This window comes from Callionymus lyra, chromosome 17 (genome assembly GCF_982586985.1).
Source record: "Callionymus lyra chromosome 17, fCalLyr1.hap1.1, whole genome shotgun sequence".
Lineage (NCBI taxonomy): Eukaryota > Metazoa > Chordata > Actinopteri > Syngnathiformes > Callionymidae > Callionymus > Callionymus lyra.
Genome location: NC_141834.1, coordinates 9,164,762 through 9,188,989, shown reverse-complemented (window position 1 = coordinate 9,188,989; position 24,228 = coordinate 9,164,762). Strand labels below are relative to the sequence as shown.

The 24,228-nt window shown below is 36.4% G+C and overlaps 1 protein-coding gene across 2 annotated transcripts in view; it reads right to left on the bottom strand.

The window, feature by feature from the left end:
• The window catches only part of klhl29 (kelch-like family member 29), a 379,680-nt gene that overhangs the window by 332,015 nt on the left and 23,437 nt on the right, over positions 1 to 24,228 (bottom strand). For both annotated transcript variants that reach the window (XM_087813067.1, XM_087813068.1), the window contains exon 2: positions 24,127 to 24,195. The gene's annotated coding sequence lies outside the window, so the exon portion shown is untranslated. The remainder of the gene's footprint in view (positions 1 to 24,126; positions 24,196 to 24,228) is intronic.

Genomic DNA, 24,228 nt, shown 5'->3' with positions numbered 1-24,228 from the left:
TTGAAGTTAAACTTTGACTGAAGGTTATCCGAGCATTGAAAAGAGAAAATATATAGAGAGTCTACAGCTCATTAGTACCGAGTCACAATGAAGAGCGAGCGCAGTTCTGGGAGATCCAGGCATTGTTCCAAAGTCTGCTCAAAACAACAGGCCTTGTGCTTCTCAGAGGTTCTGATTCAGTTCACAAGCTCCTCCAAAGCAAACAGTTCGGGTGACAGCTGGACTTTCACTCTTAACATAAAAGGAAGCATCACTTGGAAACGAAGATGGGATCTCTAACTGTGTGGATGTAAGTGAAATGGAACTTTTCTCAGACTTTATATAAAAAAAAAAGAAGCTTGGAACAGAGGGATGAGTTTTAAATTTGACATTTGAAATGAGTGGGAATGGATTTAAACTGCACTTTGAGTTAGATTATGTTACATGAAATACCGATACACCAAAGTGACCCCAATTGTAATGAATGAACAAAATTTCCTTATTAATAGTAGAATCATAAATATATATATATATATATATATATATATATATATATATATTAATAATAATAATATAATTAATAGTTATTCATTGTCATGTCACTGTCTACTGCTTTATCCCGAGGTCGGGGTCGCGGGGAGACTGGAAAAAAAAACTGAAATAACTAAATGGTTTAGATGATGCGAAATTAAAAAGGATATTATACAATTAACATGAAATATAATAAAATATATAGAAACCTTATCAGCATGAAATCATATGCATTCATTTGTTTACATTATTAGTAGTATGTAGTTCATTAAAAAACAACAACATGTTAAACGGTATAATAGTATTTGTTTCAGGAAATATTAAACAAAAATGTAAAAAAGTAAGTAAGTAAGTAATATTTATTTATATAGCGCTTTTCCAGACCAGGGTCACAAAGCGCTTAAACAATCAAAACAATATTCAATAAAGTATATACTTAAAAGATCAAGATAAAACTGATAACACAACAGGAGTTCCAGAAAATCAAGTAAAGCCTGAACAAATAGAAATGTCTTAAGATGTTTCTTAAAGGAGTCAGTAGATCCATCAAGCGCAAAGAAAGAGGAAGATCGTTCCAAAGCTTAGGAGCAACAGCCTGAAAAGATTTCTCTCCTCTGGTCCTGAGTCGTGTGTGTGGAACCATAAGTAGCTTCTGATCCACAGACCTCAGAGCCCGAGCTGGGGTGTAAGGCTGGATCAGATCAGTGATGTAAGGAGGAGCCTGACCATGAATAGATCTGAAAGTAAGAACCAGAATTTTAAAGTTGATCCTGAAAGAAACTGGAAGCCAGTGAAGAGTTTTAAGGATCGGAGAAATGTGAGTTCTTCTACTAGAGCGGGTTAGAATTCTCGCTGCAGAGTTCTGAATCAACTGCAGGCGAGACAAGTAAAATAATTGCTTCTTAACTAACCCCTTGTTTCCACCAAAGTCTTTCCGCCAGAAGTGACGCGGCGCTATACTAGGAATACATACAGAAAAATTGGGGCCAGCAAATGGAAAAGTTTTTGCGACGCTAATAAAAATAATGTCGTCATCACAGGTGACACAAAAACGTAGATGAAAACTGATTCATGACACCCTGAACTAAAAGAGAGAACGAAAGACAGTTATCAAGACCAGTGTGTGGTGTCGCAGCACCACTTTTGGTAACTTACTAACAGGTGCGATTCATTGATCAACCCTTTCTTAATTGGATGATGAAGAAAATCCAAATTATTAGGCCAATTATTTTTTTTCCACTAGTAAATTTGAACAATATCACGCTGCCTAAAACTGAACAAAAGACAGCCGGACAGCATTGACACACGACTAGTTGCAGCATTTGGGTCATTCCCATTACTGGAGAGCAAGAAAAAGAGATATCAAACTGCAGAAATAAACGGAGGGCAGTGAGGGTGAAACAGCAGCCCGCAGGAAAGGGTCTTACAACTAATGCCTTCTGCAGCTGCTCTACCTTCGGCTTATTGCTCCGCCGTGGCCATCAGAAAAGGACGGGAGGCCATTTGAACTGGGAGAGGGGCAGCACACCTTGGTCTTCGCATGCTCCATTAAACCTGGGAGCCGAAGGAAAGTATGAGGTCTTGACAGTTCCTGGCTCAGAGCCTTGCCACCGACACAATTACCGGCCCCTTGTTCCAGCTTCACCGCCTTGTGTAAAATGGTCGCCTGAAGCTACGGTGTTAGCAACAGAGACGCAACAGTACTCTGCTGTTACTGCCATATATTTAAATCCTCGAGGTGTGACCCATGTTAGATTTTATCTAATGTTTTTTTTAAATGTGCCCATTTAAGTGTCTCTTAAATTGTTTTAGGACCTCTATTATACTCATCAGCATGTTTCTTTTTGCACAAAACTCTCATTTAATAAAAATATTTACATTACAAAATACGCTTAAGCCCCGCCCACTTAAAATGCGCCGTTTTGCCGGAGAAGAAGTCAGGCAAACACGCCCACTCTGCTCTGATTGGTCACAAAAAAACAAGTTGCATTCAAGGATTCTCGTAAATTTCAAACTCACCCCTAAAACTCCCATTTTGCAAATTAAAAACAAATCATAAAAATAAAGTTTGCTGCTTAGTGTACACATTACAAAAACACCTAAAGGCAAAAGTAACTCACTATGTTTACATAAATATTTATTTTGTTTCACGATTAACTTAACCGATTTAGGGCTTCTAGGGGAAGACATTTTCACCAGTGTGACGACAGAATATATCATTTAAACCGTTAGATTTCAGATGAGTAATAACTTCAAAACGGAGCATCGTCACGATGAATGACCTACTGCATGTTAAAGAGGACGACTTCAACATTTACAATATGTGAATAAGTCAGGAGAGTTGGGTTTTCACATCAGGTGCCCTTTAAGGAATGTCACTCGTCCAGCTTTAGAGCGATTTACTGACCAGTGCAGGAAGACGGCTAACAAGCTGACGCACCACAAGAACTGCGGTGTTGGCTCCAAAATGAGGCATTTTAAAAACAAATGATCATGTTTATCTCTTTTCATTCTGTGATACAAGAACTTCTAAATGTCTGATTTGAAATACAAAAAACCACAAGTGTTCTCGAGTGTACATCTTCTCCTGAACAACAATTAAGCGCAAACATTTCATGACCTTGAGGCATTAAAGCTTCGGAATCGTCTCAGATGAACAAGTCGTTCGATTCTCAAAGAACAGTCTGACTAACAAGTACTGGGTCTTGGCCTCGCTGTGAGAACTATTGCAGGCACTTTATTTCTGAGTCAGCGTCTCCAGCAGCCGGGCGTATCATTTATTTTTTATTGCTTATAAATAATTGGTCATGCATTCAACGCGTTAAATGGCGCCATTAACCCCGCAAACACAATTGTTAGCTGATAAATAAGGACAGATAATGAGTTGGGGACTTCATTGCCTGTAATGCAGTTGATGACTCGGCAAAAATGTGTTGGAAAGATCTTATTTGTAAGTCCTACGTTTCCTTCTGTAACATATGGAGCATCGTTTCATGTAGAGCTGTGACCTCCGCTATAATCTCTGCTTTAATAATCATCACAAACTCCTCCGTTATTTAAGTGGTGGAGATGTTTACTCTGTCTATTTGCTGATATATTCTGTTTCCTAATGATGGGATAGATGACACATGTATGCTAATTAAGTAATGAGATGTATAACTTACTCTTTGAGGTCTAATGTCAATCATTTATGTGTAAATCATGTCAATGTTTTCTCAGTAAGGCTAATCTTGCTCTTGGATCACACTTAGAACAACAGTGAACGCAACTCTGAATAATCGACACACACTCAACAACAGTGACGACTACAGAAATAGTTTTGAAAAAGTAGGAGATTTTCTCGACACGATTTTTCATCAAATCCCTCCAATAAATATTGTGTTTTGTTTCATCATACTTTACTGAACCTTAATGTATGTTTATGATTTTAAAGTATCTCAGATCCAGGCTTATTTTTCATAGTATTTCCACCTGTATTTACATTCACATTTACATTTACATTCCCCTATGGCTTTACAGTAAACCCAGCCCACTTGAAAACTAAAATGTCACGTAAAAAACACCCAAAACTACAATAACTACCTTTTGAAACCAAAGTATTATCCAAATAGTAGGTCAGGAAAATATTTTAACACACACTTTAAGTTTGTACGAACAGAAAAATTAAAATGAAACCGAAATAGGCAAACTCTTCCATCAACACACATGCTAATACATTACTATTGTTAGCTCTGTCAAGAATGTTGTGGTGAGCTAAACTATCACCTGATCCGTGAATTAAAAAAAACGGGGTTGATTGTATCTACTGGAAGGCTACCTCTTCCTTGTCTGCAGCTAATTACAATTTTTGTAATGCTAAAAAAGTATATAAAAAATAAAAAAAAATCTGTTTGGAGGTATATCAGTAGCTTAGCACTAACAAGGTTGTACTAATGTTTTTTGTCACAATTATTTTGAAAATAAAGAGCAGAAAAAAATGCTTTTGTAAAATTACTTTTATTTCTTGAGATATGCGTCTCTCGAGAGACGGTGGCCCGGGTCACCTTGATTGTGTCTTGAGTCATCGTGAAGAAAGAGCTGAGCCAAAAGACCACATTGAATGGTTTTTCTTTAACCTTTGTTTTATTCTCAGGGTCAAGGGCCACAAAAAATATGTTTGTGGTATCCCTTGTGTTGTCGTTGGGTCAAGATGAATGACCTCCACCACCTTATATGTATTTATAAGGGCAGGGAGGTCGTTCATCTTGACCCAGCGACAACACAAGGGATACCACAAACACATTGAGGTTAAAGAAAAGCCATTCAATATGGTCTTTTGGCTCAGCTCTTTCTTCACAATGACTAAAGTCACAACAATGGTCTTGAATTTAAAAGGGGCTGATGGAATTGGGTGTTACATCCAGTTTTTTTTTTTTAAAGATAAGTATATTATATTAATGATTTATTAGAAGAAAAAAAGGTTTTATTCCTCAACACTGTGTTTATTTATGAAAATTATGATTATTAGAAGATACAAAGTTCGTCCTGACCTCGAATATGTTCTTCAACCTTCACCACAAAGTAGTTTAAACAACTTTGTTGCCCCTCAGAGAAACCGAGTCGAACTCTGGAACAAAGTGGTTTCCACAGTGCAGTTTGAAACAAGGAGGTTAAAGAAGCCAGCGAGGGTTTGAAGGAGCGATTACGAAGGAGGACAGCCTCCAGTCAGCTCCAACAGAGGGGCCCTGATGACCCAGATCCAGGGCTGAGTGGGCCGATATTAGCAAAGCAATTAAGGGAGATGACAGCCGTCAGGCAGGGTCAGACTGACAGGCGATGGCAGAACGTCTCGCTCCCTCAGTGTATTTCCTCCACTTTCTCCATCGCTGCTGTAATGGATATTGATTTTGCACAAGCAGAAAACAAAAAAAAAAAAGGCCCCAAAGTCGCAGGTTCGGAGACACGGACGAGACACGGGGAATAAAAAGTTTTGAAAGGCGTGTGGAGGGATGAAAGAAAGGAACGGTGGCACCGGAGAGTGGTGGAGGAAAGAAGTTTAGAAGTCGCATGACCTTGTCAGCTCGCGTCTCAGATCTGCCGCGAAATCTCTCCAGGCATGTCAAAAACTTTTTTCTTTTTTTTTCGCCCAGACGCGACAGAAAAGCTGGAGAAGTCGCTCCAGCGTGTAGTATAGGCAGAAAGTTATCTGCGAGGAAAAGTTTCCTCCAGCTGTGACGGCGCTAAGGTGGTCATTAAAGTGAGTTCGTCCTCTAAATAGATCTGAGCCGAGAAATGGGTCACATTCATAAACAAAGAATTAGACTTCTTACTCCACTGTTCTTCATCAAAGTGCCATAAATAATACCTCGGCTCGAAGAAACACGTTATGTACGTCCTCTAAATTACATTCCTCTACAGCGCGGGCAGAAACTAACTGAATTCCTCCTTTTCTATCTTAAAATGTCGTTATTTTTATTAGAACAATTGCAAATATGAATTACTAAAGAGTTTTTCGCTTTAAAAATTCTCAGGATCGTTATTACATTTTTTTATTATATTACCACACATGTAACATCGAGTAGTTTTGAACAAACTAAATTATGTAAAAAGAATATATTTGGGTGAAAATCTTTAGAGGTATATATCAAAACTTTTTTATCAAAATGTTGTTGTTTCTTTAAGCTTTAAATATGTTTTAGGTGAATAATTAAATTCAGCAGTGTTTATATAAGGTTTGCGTTTGTTTTTTTAAATAATTGAATTTACAAAAGATTCCTAATTCGATTTATTTTTTTTAATTCTTAGCCTTTCAAATGTTATAAAGGTGTCGTGAGAAAAAACTCAGAAGTGCACAGAACTTGATCCATTATACCAATGTTTTATTATTGAATTCAAAAAGCTATGCATTTTGAAAATAAATAATATTAAGAAAAGTTAGTTATAATAATCAATTATAATATCAAACTCTGGGTACAAAAAATCCTTTTTTCTTTTTCAATTATATTCAATCATTCAATATAATATTTATCTATTTCTATTTAAATAAATTATAAAAATTTTCAATAGATAAAATATTGAATTTAATGAATAAAAAACAAATGTATTCCACCTTTCAATATACAAATTAATAAATGTAATTATTAAAAGAAAAAATCCAACCATTCAATATACAAATATTGAATTACATTATTTAAAAAAATAATCATAGTTCAACTTCTCAATGTATAAAATATTGAATTTAATCATATAAAAAATTAAATAATTCAACATTTCAATAGAAAGAATATTGAATTCCATCTCTTTTTTAAATGGCTTCAACCAGTCAATACAAAAGTATTGGATTCAATTATTTAAAAAAAAAAAATCATAGTTCAACTTTTAAATTAAAAAATAATCATAGTTCAACTTTTAAATTAAAAAAATAATCATAGTTCAACTTTTAAATTAAAAAATAATCATAGTTCAACTTTTAAAATTAAAAAACGAACTAATTCAACCTTTCAATATACAAATGAATGAATTCAATTAATTTAAAAAAAAAGAAAATTAATTCAACCATTCCATATGAAAATTATTAAATCCAATTATTCCCCAAAAATAGTGCAATGCTTTAAAAAAAAAAAAAAAGAATTGATTACATTTTTTAAACATACAATTCAATCATTCAATATTCTGATGGCCCTGATATACTTCAATAAAAACGTTTATCCATCAATTTTCGGCGCCTTGTCACAGAGCAGAAAATGGATATTACAGAGTATTGTTTCATCTCCTTGTACATTCTATTGGTTTAAAAATAAGCACTATTATCCAGAAGAATCATCGCGATGATAAATCTCCAGAAGAACACCGTGGAGTGTCCGCGAGCGAGAATCCAAATCGGATTTAGATCAATTACAAGGGCACTTAAATCAACGGCCAATTCAGCTGTCACAATGCGAGCGCGCTCGTATCTCCTGTCCCAGCATGCTTTGCTCCACTCAGGCGTCATGTTGAACACGTCAACTCTAAACTGAGCTCGGCGGGTGGTTCGACGCCTGACAAACACCGGGAGCGTGGAAATGAAGACGGATCAGTGAAGCGTCAGACAGAGGAAAGTGTTCAAGTGATGCTGAGCTCAAATAAAATAAATACAGAGTTTTTGTTTTTCTTTACTTTTTGAATGTATAATTTTATTAGAGATAACAATAACATCCCCTGGGTGGCCACATTATGACACTTGTCATGGGCTGTCAAGCAAAACGGAAGGAGGGAAGAAGCTAAAACCAAAAATATATAATTAAATAGTTTTTATTTTACTTTGATTTTATTGAAATATAAACAATTACTTTGGTTAAAACCTTTATATGCGGAAAAAAAAGTACTTTATTTAAGTTTTTAATGTGATTATAATGTAAATAAATAATTATGGTATAAACCTTTATATGTGACAAAAAAAGCACTATTTTAGTTTTTAATGCGATTATAATGTAAATAAATAACTATGGTTAAAACCTTTATATGTGACAAAAAAAACACTACGTTTTTAATGTGATTAATGTGAAGAAATAACTATGGTTAAACCTTTTTATGTGACAAAAATGACTTTATTTTTAGTTTTTAATGTGGTTAATGTAAACAATAACAATGGTTTAACCTTTGTATGTGACAAAAAGAACTTTATTTTAAGTTTTAAATGTGATTAATGTAAACAATGACTATGGTTCAACCTTTATATGTGGCAAAAAATGACTTTTTTGTTTGTAATGTGATTAATGTAAATAAATAACTATGGTTTAAACCTTTATAGTTGACCAAAAAAAGCACTTAAAAGAAGTTTTTAATGTGATTAATTATTTTTATTTTTTTAAGTGAGTAATATTTACATTATTATAGTTTTCAATGTGATTATAAAGTCCTTTTTTTGTCACATATAAGGGTTTAAACCATAGTTATTTCTTTACATGTGACTTTATTTTAGGTTTTAATGTGATTTATTTTTTGGGGGGAACAAAAAGTATTCACAACAAGGACTAAAACATATGTTTAAAAAAAGTTTATCATGATTTGAATGACTGTATTCCATTGTTTTAATTTGTCTGAGCTTAAAAGAGAAGCTGAAGTTAGTAAATAATTCATATAATGGGGAGGATGTCTTATAAAAGAAGAACAAAACATTATTCAGTTGAGTTTTAAAACTTAAGTTTGTTACAATTTTGAGACCAAAATATAAAAACGTTGACTGAAGTTATCATACATAAATGTAATATATATGTATATATTAATATATTAACTTTATACAAAAAAAATAGTCACTACTGAAGTATTATAGAAAAAAGGAACACAAATGTTTATTGTATTTTATTCATTTTATTTTATTAGAAGAAAATCTATTTAAAATAAAACAAGAAAATGTGTAGAATGATACAAAGATTATTAAATAAACAAGAATATAATTTATAAATGTTGCTACAATAATAAGAAATTTCTTCAATCAGGAGAAAATCCACCGAACACAGCGAACTTGAAAATCCTTCTAACAATACTTGAAAGTCATTTAAAAGTTTTCTTCTCGGCTTCGACACACACTTATTTGAGCAGAGACTGCCTTCACGCTGAAGTTAATACACAACAATTGAAACAGGTGAAGAGTGTGTGCGTCATCACGACACCCGACTGTACAGCGGCTCAGAATCGGGCAATATTCCTCGCAACGCTCGACTAAACCTTGTGTGGCTTTGAGTCGGCGAGGCAACGCCGAGAAGCAATTATTCTTGGTTTGTGCATCATCACAGACGAGGGGACGACGGGGACTTTTCTTCTAAAACCAAGAACACCTGCTCATCTCATCCGTCAAGTGCACTTCAGGAAAAAAAAAAAAAAAATCTCACTGGAGAACCTCGTTTCTTCTCCACGTCGCACCTTTTTTTTTTTCTTTAATATCAACAGCTGCTTAACTTTCAATCCCAGAATCAATTTTACAAGCTTCTTTTTTTTTTCGTGGGATGGGTTTGAGTTGGAGGACGAAGTCAAGCCACTCTGGTAGATTTTTGGTTATTGAAGAGCGCAGCAGGAGCTCAAATTGGAAGATGATTTATTTTTCGCTGCCTGTGCGCGACTGGGACGAGTCGAGGAAGAAGATTTAAGGGCAAGAGTTGAGAGAAAACACATCGGGGAGCAGGAATGCACTTTTTTTCTTTTTTTTTTTACGAGCACGTGTTTTCCCCTATGGAGCTGCCGGGGATTGTTTTGACACCTGCGCTACACATGTCAACCCTTTTCACTGCTTTTCTTGCGTCTGTCGTCTTTTCTTTACCCTTTTCATTTATTTATTAATCGTCAGTGTATTCAATCTGACACTTCTCAAGAAATAAATAAACATAAATGTGATATTTATTTATAAATCGGGTGTAAGAAAGATACACGGATGCATTGTGGCATTTCTTAAATTGTACATTTCAAATCATGTTTTATTTTTCAACATAGTTAACATGTCAATAAAGTGTGAGTAAAATAAGATAATTCAAATACAATGACGCCAATGACTGAGGACGAGAGGATACAGTCGACTCCAGCAGCTTTTAAAGCTGATGTTTGGACATATTTTGGTTTCAAAATAAATGAAAGCAGTTGCAACTACTGATACTACAAATATACCCTTGTTCCTATAGTGATGACTGAGGACGAGAGGATACAGTCGACTCCAGCAGCTTTTAAAGCTGATGTTTGGACATATAATGGTTTCAAAACAAATGAAAGCAGTTATAACTACTGATACTACAAATATACCCTTGTTCCTACGGTGATGACTGAGGACGAGAGGATACAGTCGACTCCAGCAGCTTTTAAAGCTGATGTTTGGACATATTTTGGTTTCAAAACAAATGAAAGCAGTTGCAACTACTGATACTACAAATATATCCTTGTTCCTACGGTGATGACTGAGGACGAGAGGATACAGTCGACTCCAGCAGCTTTTAAAGCTGATGTTTGGACATATTTTGGTTTCAAAACAAATGAAAGCAGTTGCAACTACTGATACTACAAATATACCCTTGTTCCTATAGTGATGACTGAGGACGAGAGGATACAGTAGACCCCAGAAGCTTTTAAAGCTGATGTTTGGACATATTTTGGTTTCAAAACACATGAAAGCAGTTACGACTACTGATACTACAAATATATCCTTGTTCCTACAGTGATGACTGAGGACGAGAGGATACAGTCAACCCCAGAAGCTTTTAAAGTTGATGTTTTGAATTTGTTTTGGTAAAGCAAGTTACGACTTAGCAAGAGTCATGTGGTCTGTAAATTCTGCAACACCAGAGTCAAGTACTAGACAATACTACAAATATGTCCTAGAGTATCACAATATATCGTATCGGGATACGTATCGCATCACCAGATACTTAACAATACACACACCTACTTATTCCTGCTACAAAATGTGTTTAACTAACTATAATCCTAAAAACATTTATTCAATTTGTAAACTAGTTTGTAGTATTTCTTCAATCATCCAAATGTTTTTTAAGGATTTGATCCGTTGCGTCCGTCCTGGCTCAGCTTATCGAGCGAACGCCGGGGAAACATTGAACTCCAGCCAAGTTGCGCGACGAACAAGTGATCATCGTGTTGTAAGGAGAATATGGAATTTAAATCGGGATGACCTAAAATCAAGGCAACATCTGCTCCGACAGCCGGGTGTCCAGCCAACCTAAGCTTTGGTTACACAACAGATTAATGCTGCGTCGCCTCGCTGCAGGAAAAACCGGACACCTGGAAGCAGGAAGTGCTGGATTTTTTGGCAGGAAGACGTTGCCAGCCCAGGGCTTTCTTCTCAGCTGAAAGAACATAAACCATTGGCTTTACTTGTCAGTGCGAATGGCAGCGGACTCATGTATGAATCAGCGAGAGACCAAAAAAAAAAATGTTTTGTTCATTCCGTTAGTCTTTGTTTAAACGGAATTCATCATGATCACTACGTCGACGACGATTTATTCATCTTCATGATTTATACATGAACAACAGGCGACCACAGAAGATGCCATTAAAATTAATTTCTTATAAAGAGGAAATATTTTTACATTATTTTAAGTCTGACATTTTTGTGTCAAAGGATAATGTGACCTTATTAATCAGAGGTTACTGAATATTATTTCGATTAATAGAGATTAAATAGCTTTATTTGTAAAAAAAAAAAAAATTATGTTGGGGTTTTTGCCCTTTTTTTGGCATTGAACCTTAAACTATTTGTTCTTTTCAACATTATCAGTCTGTTCATTTCTGTAGTCTTCTTTTTACAAATATTTTTACAAGTACTTTTATTACTCTTATTAAATGTGATAAAAATGATTAAATAAATAACTATGGTTTAAACCTTTATATGTGACAAAAAAAGGACTTTATTATAGTTTTCAATGTGATTATAATATAAATATTACTCACTTTAAAAAATAAAATAGTGCTTTTTTGTTCTATTTGTTCAGACTTTTCCTTGATTTTCTGGAACTCCTGTTGTGTTATCAGTTTTATCTTGATCTTTAAAATATATACTTTATTGAATATTGTTTTGATTTTTTAAGCACTTTGTGACCCTGGTCTAGAAAAGCGCTATACAAATAAGAATTACTTACTTACATAAAGGTTTTAACCACAGTTATTTCTTCACATTAATCATATTAAAAACTTAAATCAAGTGCTTTTTTGTCACATATAAAAGGTTTTAACCTTAGTTATTTCTTCACATTAAAAACTCCAATAAAGTGCTTTTTTGTCACATATAAAAGGTTTTAACCTTAGTTATTTCTTCACATTAATCATATTAAAAACTTAAAACAAGTGCTTTTTTGTCACATATAAAAGGTTTTAACCTTAGTTATTTCTTCACATTAATCATATTGAAAACTTAAATCGAGTGCTTTCTTTGTCACATGTAAAGGTTTATAACAAACCCGAACAAAAATATATTTTTGAGTCCTTGTGAATGTTTCTTTTCCTATAATTTATTTTAGTCCTTTTTGTGAGTATTTATAATCGTCAAAATTTCAAAATAAACTGAATGAAAATTGAAGAGAAAGAAAAAAGTCCAATCTTTATACTCAAATTATTTTTCCTCAGACTCAATTTCTTTTCATACACATTGAAAAGTAATTACAGTAGATTTAATCTATACTTAATAGCAATTAATCAAGATGAATCCTAAGCAAATATTTGATTCATCGGATTCAAATATTCAATTGCCAGGTCTGACATTTATAAACTGTTGATGAAACACCAGCACAGAAGTTTCAGGTCAGTTTCGAGCTGCAATGGATCACAAAGTGGAACTTCCACAACCAACGGCGTGACCTCTAGTACGCCGGGATAATAATCGCTTTTCAAGAAACGGCTCCACGGACAACTTCAAATGACTTTTGCAAACGCTCTCGATAACTTCCCCTTTGTGGCGCCAGGTGTTTCTCCTCTCCGGTCGTTTTCACAAGCTGAAAAAAAAAACTCAGTGTCGCATTTATTTTCACCCGTTTCTTAAATCCCTTCTCACTTTATCTCCATTCTTTGACTTCTCTTGCTTCATAAATTTCCTTTTTTTTTTATTCACTGCAAACATGTTTTACGATGCGACGTCTTTTTATTGCGAAGAATAAAATATGTTGCCGTGTTTTTTTTTTAAACCTTATAGAGACGAAGGAAGCTCGAGTAACAGCTGTTCCTGCACTTGATTGAGTAAAATCTCAAACCTTTTGACCACAGATGATAAGAAGGTAAGTTCCTGGATAAGAAGCCCATTTGGGAAATTAATTTTGGAGAACATTCCGAGTGTCCTGAGCTGAAATGTAATTAATGTTTTTTTTCTGTCTTTCTCTCTTGTTAAAGGAGTATTTTTTTTTTATGACCGCGCTCAAAATTTATTTCACACCAATCCATGCAAATGAGAAATGAGCTGGACGTGATGTTTTCGCCTCGCCGAAGGTCACATCTGTGGCGTGACTTGACAGAGCAAGAGGAGGAAGAAACATTTCAGATGGTCAACATCGTACAGTGGCAAAGTAAAGTAATAATGAAAAATAAAAAATGTTTATGAAAGTTTCAATTGTTTGGTCAGCTGCAGCTGCACAGTGTCAAGGTTAGTCTTATGAAGACAAACGGGTTATATAAATATATTTTTAAATGAATTGATTTGGCTTTTTTCTCCATTTTCTTGAATATTTTTTCAAGGATTTGCGCATGAATCATCTACAAGATGAAAACTATGACTCAAAAAGTTACAGCTTCGTCAAAAAAAATCAGTTTCCCTGATACTAAAAAGAATGAAAAATAACATCACAGGGTCACAAAAGAGTCCAAGGAATTATGTATCGAGCCGAGATATGATTCAACAAATTCTCAGACTTGATGAAGAGCGAACCAAATAAAAAGAGAATTTAACATCCGAACATTTGCACTCAGCCATTGCTTTAAGAATCAAAAGAAGCGTCATCTTAACTAAAAAAAAAAGAGATGATGATAGACCAGGCAAGATATTTTACATCATATTGTCTTCAAATAAAAATATTTTGTGGAGAAAAATAAGAAGTGCATAAATGAGAGTTCTGAAGATGAAAAATACGACTTAGGAAGTGCAAAAAAAAAAACTAAAATGTGATTTTTATAAAGAGTAATTGATACCGAGTGTTGCATTCACTGACTGCACAGTTGTTGGGATAATAGATGGTTCGGGCGATTGTTTGGAAGTTTTTTTCTCAGGGTTATTAAGAGATAACTGTGTTTTATACGACTTTTAATACTGTAAAAAGGAGGGAAGAAAGGCAGTAGAAGCTGGACGTTGGTATTAAATATAACCAGATTTGTGTTTTATGACATTTTAAGTGATGCATTAACTGTTGAAGATGACATTACGCTTTAAAAAAAAACAACATCAACATGCCGTCAACATGGAAGGACTGAGCAGCCGAGATCTACACATCCTTAGATACAACAGTAGACATGGTGGACACGGAACAAAAGGTGACGATTTCACGCACCTGTAAGGAAATAGTTTCAGTTCACGAGATGAGAAACTTCAACGAGATCTTCCTTAACATCAAATTTAATCATTTTCAATCAACACAATATAAGATTTTTACTTGTCGCCTTTTATAAAACAAGTGATCCATCATGAATCTCAGAGTCGTCATCACCCGTCCACCCTGCCTTCACTCTCTTCGTCATCGCCCTTGATCTCACAAGACTTCCTTGGATTCCTTTGGGGTTTTTTTTACCTTCATCCCAGATCTCCATCTCTCCTCGACCTCCTCCTCACTCTCGCTCCAAATTTCATCAGCAAACATCATCTTCCACGGAGACTCCTCCCTAACCTCATCTGTCACTCTGTCCATCACCACAGCAAACAAGAAGGGGCTCAGAGATGATCCCTCAAGTAATCCTCTTCGCACCTCGAATCCCTCCGTCACTCCTACAGCAAATAACACCAAAACAATCATTACAATATTTATGAAGAATCTCGTGTGAGGCAGGAGGTGGAAGTGAACTGCGACAATTCCTGTTTATTCCTCTGTGTTTGTGTACATTTATAAAGAAAATACACACCTGTTCTTTCTCATATTAGCACTTACTTTACAGGGATGCATCACCGAGTTCAACAGAATATCGAGACTCCATTTTGCAACGAAGAATTTTCGAATTTCTTTCCCAATTTATCAATCAAAGTGGACAAAAGTTTCCTGGCAATTTGAGTTAAGAATCCGCCATCTAGCTTCATGCTAGCAGAGCATCTTCACGTCCTACCTCAAGCCTGAACGCCCCAAAAATGCCTTATTATTCCCCTCTCACGGTAGAGTAGCTGATTGGATCAAAATTTTGACCACCAAGTCTTCCACCCTGTCATGGTTTTCTCAAATATCGCATTTGATAGTTATTTTGTGGAACGTCTGGTGCTTTCTTCCCACAAAAAAAGGTTAAAGAGACGTCAGTGAGTTTGGATTTCCACCTTCAACAAATGTTCAGACTCAACTTAAACCTGACAAAGAGCAACTAAAATATTGGAAAGATAATTTAACAACCAAATATTTGCGCTCAGTTATTGCTTCAAGATTCATTTTAACTCAAGAAATGAGATGATGACAGATCGGGCGAGAGTTCTTTTATATCATATTGTCTCCAATAAAAACATTCTGTGGTGAAAAAATAATCAGCAAGAAGTGCATAAATGAGAGTTATGAAGATTAAAAAAAAATACTAGTTGGTAAGTACACTTGAAAAACTGAAATGTGAAATTTTTAAAGAACTGTGAATACCGAGTGTTGCATTCAGTGGCCGCACAATTGGGACGATCCTGAAGGTTCAGGTGTGTAGAGGTTCTTTTGTCAGGAATATTCAGAGATAACTGTGTTTTACAAGCACAAGAAAGCAACTGATCTTGAAACAGAAAGGATGATAAGTAGGGGAATATATTGGTAAGAATCTGTCGATATGATACACGATACATGGGAGAACGTACAATATATTGGGATCTTACAAGTATCAATATGACTTTAGGTATCAATATATTGATTTTATTTTGAAGAATGTAATTGAAGAACAATTGGCATAATCATGACATAATGAAGATAAACTAACAAATGAAATAGTTCTTGACCAATTCCACAATAATTTTTTTTAATGTTAATTTCAATAAAACGTATACTGTAGATAGAGTTGAATATCGATACCGTATTGTGAATCAAAATATGTTTTCAAATATTCTCTTTGAGTTTTTGGCATCTTTGGTGGCGCTCATGACGGTGAACCAGGCAAAATAGGACGACAGCAATTTCACACAGACAAACAGACAGTTTGCATACTGAAAAATCAGAAGAAAATGGCAAAAAAATAGGTACAAATGTTTATCATTGCTAACATATGAACCCTATACTTTTAAAATGTCAAGTAATGGATTGTGGTTTGGAGAAAAGTGTGCTTATTTCCCCTAATGGGCTATTGCAGTCGATGATTGTCTTTTACGATACAAAAGCTATATATAGAGAGGATTTTTCAAAGGTTTTTTTCTTCAAATTGGTTAAGAAAAAAAAAAAGAATAACAAGAACATTGTGTCTTTCAGGAGAAGAATCGTGTATGTGAAGGTTCTCATTCATCCAGGTCAAGGTTATCCAAGTGGTTCGAAAGCGAGTCAACCGGACTGTGAAGAGTTCGGGGTAGAATCATGTATCAACTGATTTTTCTGAAAAATCACAATCCGAGGGTGTGTTTAAGGCATTTCCAAAGTGAGCCCTTCGGCAGATTTCATGTGGCTTGATCTAGATCCCATTAGGCAGTTTATCCCAATGTGGGACGAATAAAGGACTAATTTATCTTAAATTAGATTTACTTTAGATTAGATTGAATTTATTAATCCCTCTGGAGATATACGTCAGGAAATTATATTTCCAGTTCACAGCAGACGATAGTAGGTACAGAAGTTTCATAAAGGCAAGAACCAGAACAAAGTGCAAATAAAAAGAGAACAAAGGAAATAACACAAAGACCTAAAAGACCTAATAATTAAAACACCGCAAAGTATTGAGGCTTATTCCTAAATACTCTTTTTTTTTTCCCTGAAAAAGTTCTTAATTTTGTGTTGATGTCCGAGTTTGAATTAATTTGTAACTTCTAAACCAGTTAAATATTGGTATGATGTCACTATAATGACACCCATAGAGGAGAAAAGAGTTGATTAACTGTAAAAACTTGGCTTTATTCCCCCAAAGTACAGTAGAAATTGCAGGACGTAGTGTTCCGGAGAGAGTCAGTTATGAAAATGTCCGCGGGGAACGCTTCAGTTCTCACATCAGGTCTTATTGGAAACAGAAAAAAATCCTGTAGCCGTTCAATATCCTTTTCCTGTATACGGGCAAAAATGTTCAGGTTTTATCAAGATACAAATACAGGTTTCCTAAATGGCGTATTAGTTCCTCCTGAAGTACTTCAACGGTGTATTTCCGATGCAACTCGACACCTCCAAATTAAACTTAAAAATCAAATTGTAAAACAAAAAACTGTATTTTCGCTCCGCTAAGCTCGAGGACATTTTAGGGGAAACCGGCAAAATAATCACGATCGCGAATGTCAACATGTCAATTCACTTATTAGCCTCAACGGCCGGGATAAGATGCAATCTCAAGGACCCCTGCGGTGTGTGTGCGGCGGAATCAGCCTCTTAGTATTCTGAGCCCTCTTAACTATGGGTGGACCCCCCTCTGGGCCGCGGGTCTTAATCACGCGTAGGGTGTGCGCTGGAGAAAAATGTGTCATTGTTTATTACGACGCTGTCAGAACAGAGGTTTTTATTTCATAAATGTTCCGTGAAGAGAGAGAGAGACGCCATGTAGATGGCAGGCGGCGGCGAGCAGAGAGGGCACCGGGTCGTCTCGTGAGTGGCGGCGTGTTCGGAGGAATCGCGGGGAAATCTCTGACCTTGTTCACCATTTTTTTTTTTTCCCTCTTGCCTGCACACCTGATCGCCCTCAAGACAGTATAGCACCCAGAGCTAGGGGTGGCCGGGTCAGAGGTCAAGTCATTAGTGGCATTATTTTTCTGCTTAGAAACGACTTTTAGCCAAAGATCTTTTTTTTTTTGCCACTACAGACTGTGCTGAATGTGGTAAAAATGCCCTTTAAGGTTGTTTTTTTCTATCTTTGTCAGCAGGTGAAGACTCCCTTTTTGTCTCGATAATGGGGGCGGAGGAATCTTGCCCAGGAGCTGATTTAAATCCCTTCTTTTTTCTTTTTTTTTCAAGGCATTTAGGATTTCATAAGGAATCTCCTGCTGGACCAACGACGTGGTTTCAGAGGTCAGAGCACGGCTGTTAAACCTTTATGTCTGGTCTCATTATGAAAATCGACTTACGCCTTTCGTGGAGGCTTGCTTGACTTTGAGAAGTCGGGATGAGACGAAGGTTTTTTTTAAAACATCGACACAGGATCCTTTGTCGAGATGTAGAATTCTGGATCTTAAACCTTCGCCGTGAGTCGTCTGTAGGCAAAAGTTAAGGAGCTGAAAACAAGTCTCTAACAAGAAGTAGATTTTATGACTTTTTTTTTTAATCCCAACATTATAAACACATCCCTCTGGTCATCTTACTTCCTCTCAGTGAACTCAGCTTAACGCTAAATTTAGAGTTTAAAGTACAATCATTAAAGGGCAACTAATGTGTTGATTTAAGTGCGTCTTAAATAGATGTTGGACTCTATTGTATCATCAGTATGGGTCTGTCTGTACAAAACTCTTTTAATTCAAATATTTACATTAGAAAATGCGCTTAAGCCCTGCCTGCTGAAAACACTTTCTGGAGATTTAATCTCGTTTATTGTGATTGGTCAAAGTTTGTCACCGTGCACCATCAAACCCCAGTAATCTCCACCTCCAAGGGATACTTGTATAAACAAAGCGGGGCGTGATTACAGCTGACCATTATTACATCATAACGGGCTCTGCTCTCGTAACCTCTCGTTTGCTCAGATTTCTAAAGTAGTAACTTAAAAACATGGTTATGATGAGGAACTTACTGCATCTTGGAGAGGAAGACTTCAACATTTGAAACATGCTCGTATGTCAGGAAAGTTTGGCTTTCACATTAGTTGCCCCTTAAGTGTAGCTTTTTCTTTTATAAATAAAACATTTGGAAGGCGTCAAACTCCCTGATGCAACAATGAAACTGAACTCATAAATGTCTCAATCCATGGTTTGTGGACACCACCGAAGAAAGCTCCATTTTTAATGCCAGTTTCTGGAGGTGTTGCAACTTGATTTCATGAAATCAAAAAGCATTTTTTTATGGAGAATAGTTTAAGAAACTCTAATGCTCATGTGAAGCAAATGTATTCTGAAAGTATAATGTGGATTAAAAGAAGACTGTGGTTATTAACAATGTAAGCTTTGAGCGTTGGTTAGCATGTGACTCACCTATACAGTCATAAACATCACTCGGCAAAAAAAATCATATAGATGCAGAAATGAGTTTTTCACAAATTCACCTTAATTGACTTAACTCTCAGTATATACTGTGCATTAATTACAAGTTCTAGCTTCCAGTTGAAGCTCCTTGAACCCCCAAAAATGTGACCGTGTCAAATTTGTTTCCAATCCCAACAGCACGAACTAGCGGGACATGTTTTAAAAATCCATTAAAAAGTCAGAAACCAGCGTGAATATTTCAACATCCATGAGTCAACGACAGGATCCCCTGCTGATGAACCACTAATGCAAGTGTAATTAGTTAACCAAGTCCCCTCCAGTGTGTCCGTCACCTCGACCTTCTCTCCCGCCGCTTCACCTCTGCTACAGCAGGAAGTCCTCTCCTGGATGACACCTTTATCTGTGCGAGCTACCTGGAGACTTTTTTTTTTTCCTTCCCCTGCAGAAGCCTGTCATCCATCATTACCTGAAGTAGCCTTGAGAGTGATTCGGGCAGACAGCTCCGGCTTCACGTCTGGGGGTCCAACGTAAACAACCCACCGCTGGGCAAACAAGGTTGATGATGACGGCCATTACCTCCCAAAGTGTGTCGTAAAAAAAAAAAAAAAAAAAATCCAAAACGAGGGAAATTTGCTTTTATACGTTTAATTCAGAAGGCGGGATTTTTGGCGGGCGTTTTCTTCATCTCCCGAGATTTATGCTCCGAAAGCAACATTCATTTTTCCCCCCCTAATATGCTGATTCAAACAAATCGACTTAAAATCTCCCTCGTTCTCAGGACCAAAGAGGTGGAAAATCCCGCAAGCTTTAAAGCGACGGAGCCGCGACAGTTTATGCCCCGTGGTTAACAACTTGCTCATTGGCACTTTCCACAGTTGTTAAAAAGTTAAAGACGGGCTTAAAAATAGTAGTACTTGAGTTTACGGACATGGACGTCTCACAGAAAAGTCCATTATTTAGACAGCCACTTGGGAATGTGGGGGTTTATAACCGAGGGTATGGAAATATGGATATTTGTCCCATATATGAATCTGGTTTAGATTTTATAGCTGCCGAAGGATCCCTCAATCTGAGAGTTTAATATCACAGGTTTCTGTGGACGATTATAATTGAATTATGGGTTTAATAAAGTCAGAATCGGTAGTTGAATATTGTGTGAATTCCATTCAATAATTGAAATGTTTAAGAGCATGACGGCCGAGTCAAATCATTAACTTTATGATCCATTAAAAAACAATAATGTTCCTCTGATGAACATGAAGTCAATTGAGATTTGAAGTAATTAAATAGCGTAATAACATAGGGTTGAAATTTCAAATCAAAAGATGTTGAAGATAAAAAAATAATAATAATAATTAAAGGTAGGGTAGGTCTTCAAAAAATTCAAGAGTCCTATTTCCCTGTTAACAACGTACCCTGAAAATCACGACTACAATAAATCTTGATAATATCTTACAAATGATTGGAGAATAGTTTTGCAGTTCCACAGATTTTATCTTTCTATTATAATTTATTTAGTCAAAGAAATCGTTTTTTATATTCCAATGTGTGTTTGAAGTTATCGGGCTATCTCGTTTTTGTAGCTCAGTTTAGTGGTGGGGTCAGGGCTGCAGACTGCACTGATTTTCTTCTTTTTTTTTCCCAACTCACACACTGCACGTATATTTCTATAAGGGTTTTAATATTTCTCACGTTCTTTATCACAAAACTGTCATTTGAACTCATTTATATTTGCCTCTGCAGTGAATATTTGGCATTTTCAGACGAGGTTGCGAGCTTTTAAAAAAAAAACGAGAAAAATGTGATGGACGGCGTTGGCTTCAAAGCATCTTTTGTTAGTGCCAATCATGTTCTAGGGTTGTCATCACAAAGACATTTTCCTATAAAATAATAAACGTTGATCTGCAGAGAGAGAAGCGTCACCGCTCCTCGACTCCAGGCACTTTTATTTTAAAGCGTCAAATTATAGGTTTGAGATAAAAGGTGAAATAGGGATTAATTTTCTCGCCACAATTCCAAAAGAAACAACAACTTTTAGTTGGTGTTTACGAGCTCTTTTCGGTAAAGTACAGAGGAGCGTCGGAGCAGGATCACCTTGAGGGGCTACACTTTTTGTCCGGGGGATTCTCGATGGACGATGTTGCCTTCTCATGTTTACCGACTACGCCTTGCTGGTCCCTCTAATAGCAGCCTTCAGGTGAGGCTTTGGAAGGTGTTAGATAAATGCGGCGCCGCGGTTAATTTGGCTCTCGGTGAGAACGGCTCGGACGACCACGGCGTCGGTTCAAACAGGCCAACGGTATAAGAAGTCCACTCCTGAGCGAAAGCCAAACAACAGTGATTCTACCTGAAGCCCCCCCAGTGAGGGTTGACCCTCAGCCAAGCGCAGACATAATGAGTTCCTTTTCATCACTGATTCACTGACCCAAGGCGGGTAGCACTGCTCTTGCACACATGAAAATGCAGACCCCCCCTCACCAACCCCCATTGCTTCCTATGCGACTGTGGCGCCCACGCCTGGCCACCCCGCTCAGGGATCAGCGGCGGAATGCCGTCCTAATCAGTCCTCGCAGTGGGCAACCCCATTAATTCAATTCCATTTCATCAGCCGTGAGCAGACCACCAGAGGGCCTTGTACATTCCCGGGGTCCTGGGGTCCAGGAGTAATCCTATCTTTTAATGACCAGCGATCAAACTGTAACCCTGTAATTGCTTGGAGACCAACCTGGTACCAAGATGGTAGCGGGAGAAGAAACAAAGATGGACGTAGCTAATGTCCAGGAGGTTAGGGAGGTCAAATTGATAGCATTGACGCGAACAGGAACCAGCCCTTCAGAACACTTTGGAGCGATGACCTACAACTTTATCGATGCAGTTCAAATCCCTGTCAACTTATATGAAAATACTTCATAAATATCATCAGAAGACAAAAATGCTATAGTTAATATACATCATTCCACTTCGATACAGGCTTTAGTCTTAAGTCCAACAGATTTTACACGCCCAGAGCATCCTTTTAAAACAATACAATTCAACCAGAAAATGTAAAATACTGTTTTAACCGGAAGAAAAGCTAACTTTATAATGTCATAAAAGCCTTTAATGACACACAGTTAAGCTAATAAATGTTCAAGCTAAATACTGGAATGTTTTTTTTGTTTTACTGTCTCTCCCCATTAAGAATTTATAGTTGAAGAAATATATCTTTTGAATGAGGTAACTGATGTGAAATGTGGCTCTACTAGAAACATTTTTGGACACTAGGTTTAGATATTGGATCCAATGTAACACTTTTCAATGGCAACATAAACAAAAATTATTCATGAAGCAAGATGATTATCTTATATTGCATTTATTATTTAGCTTCTTGGCTAGATAAAGCAATAGTTACAGAATAAAACATCAACCTTTTATGCATTTCAATCCGAGATTTATCTGTTTTCTAGAAGATTTCTGTGAAAAGATGTGAAAGAATTTTTCAGAAAGTTGTGGATCCAGGAAATGAAGGATTAATTGCAAAGGGATTTTTCATCCTTCCATTTTATATCTACATTTTATGAATGTTGGCCAAGTAAAGTGATTCCATTTTCATACAATGTCAGATGGTAAAGTAATAAACATCAAAGATCGTTGATGGATCAGACACAATAAAACAGTTAGACAGGAGCCAAAATTCACAGTTAAATCGCAAGATAATCAACCAAAAAAATCCAGAACATATTAAAAATCCAATTATTAGCCAAGACGGCAGAAAAAAACAAAACACTGAAAGACCCCCCAACCGGCAGCCCAGCCTCGACAAGGATTGAACTCTGGGTTGCCCATCAGCCAATTTGAGACCCCTGGTCTACACTTTGTGCTTTTCCAGATCAGGTCCTCAACCCTTTTTGCACCATGGGAATTATAATTACTGATAAACACATTTTTCAACGAGTTTAAAGGTTTATTTTCAAGTAAACTTGACTGAAACGAGTCTCAAGAGTCAAGGGCTCATGCTACTTCAGAGAAAATTAAAAAAAAGAATTCAAAACAAAACACCTTCAAGACAGTAATAATTGATAGACCAAAAATAATATAAATCATTTTCTTTCTGTGCCGCCTGTTTACAAACTCCTCATGGACCGGTCCTGGTCCCTGGTCCTAGGGGTTGGGGACCTCGGCTCTCAATGATAGTAAAAATGTCATAAAACAGATACAACTTTTAGTTCCTCTATAGACGGGATTCAAGAAACTCAAACAACGTCTAAACGGGAACTATTATTTTCTATTTGACCCTTGACCTCAGCTTTACTCCAAGAGGACTAGCCTTTATTTATTCAAGCCTGTTTTTCTGAACGTCGTAAGCAGAGATGAAGCTCCATCTTCCCAGCCAGGGATAACAAAATCATTCAATTTTCCTAATATTCATTTTAATATTAACCAAAACTAGGCCAGGTTTGCTTCTTTCTTGGCCCACTTCATCTGATTTCATTTAATATTTAACCACTTTCCTGCCAACTTAGCAACACGTGAAAATTACAGACCAACTCTTCAGTGGAAACAACCACCAAAAGAAAAACCCACTTCAGGGAAAATAATAGTTATCAGCAGGTCCATTTCTGACCGACCTCTTCGGTGCTTTTGTTCTGGCGGCATTGGCTCCACATCAGCATACTAAAGAGGATCGTTGGGACATGTGATAATGAGCTTTTCATATCTTACCGTACCTTTGGTCTCTGGTGGATGGGGATGCTCATCACAGACAAATTAGATCTTTGGAGTATTGTCGTCTTCACCTGCAGAAACAAAGCCGATAAAAAAAAAAAAAA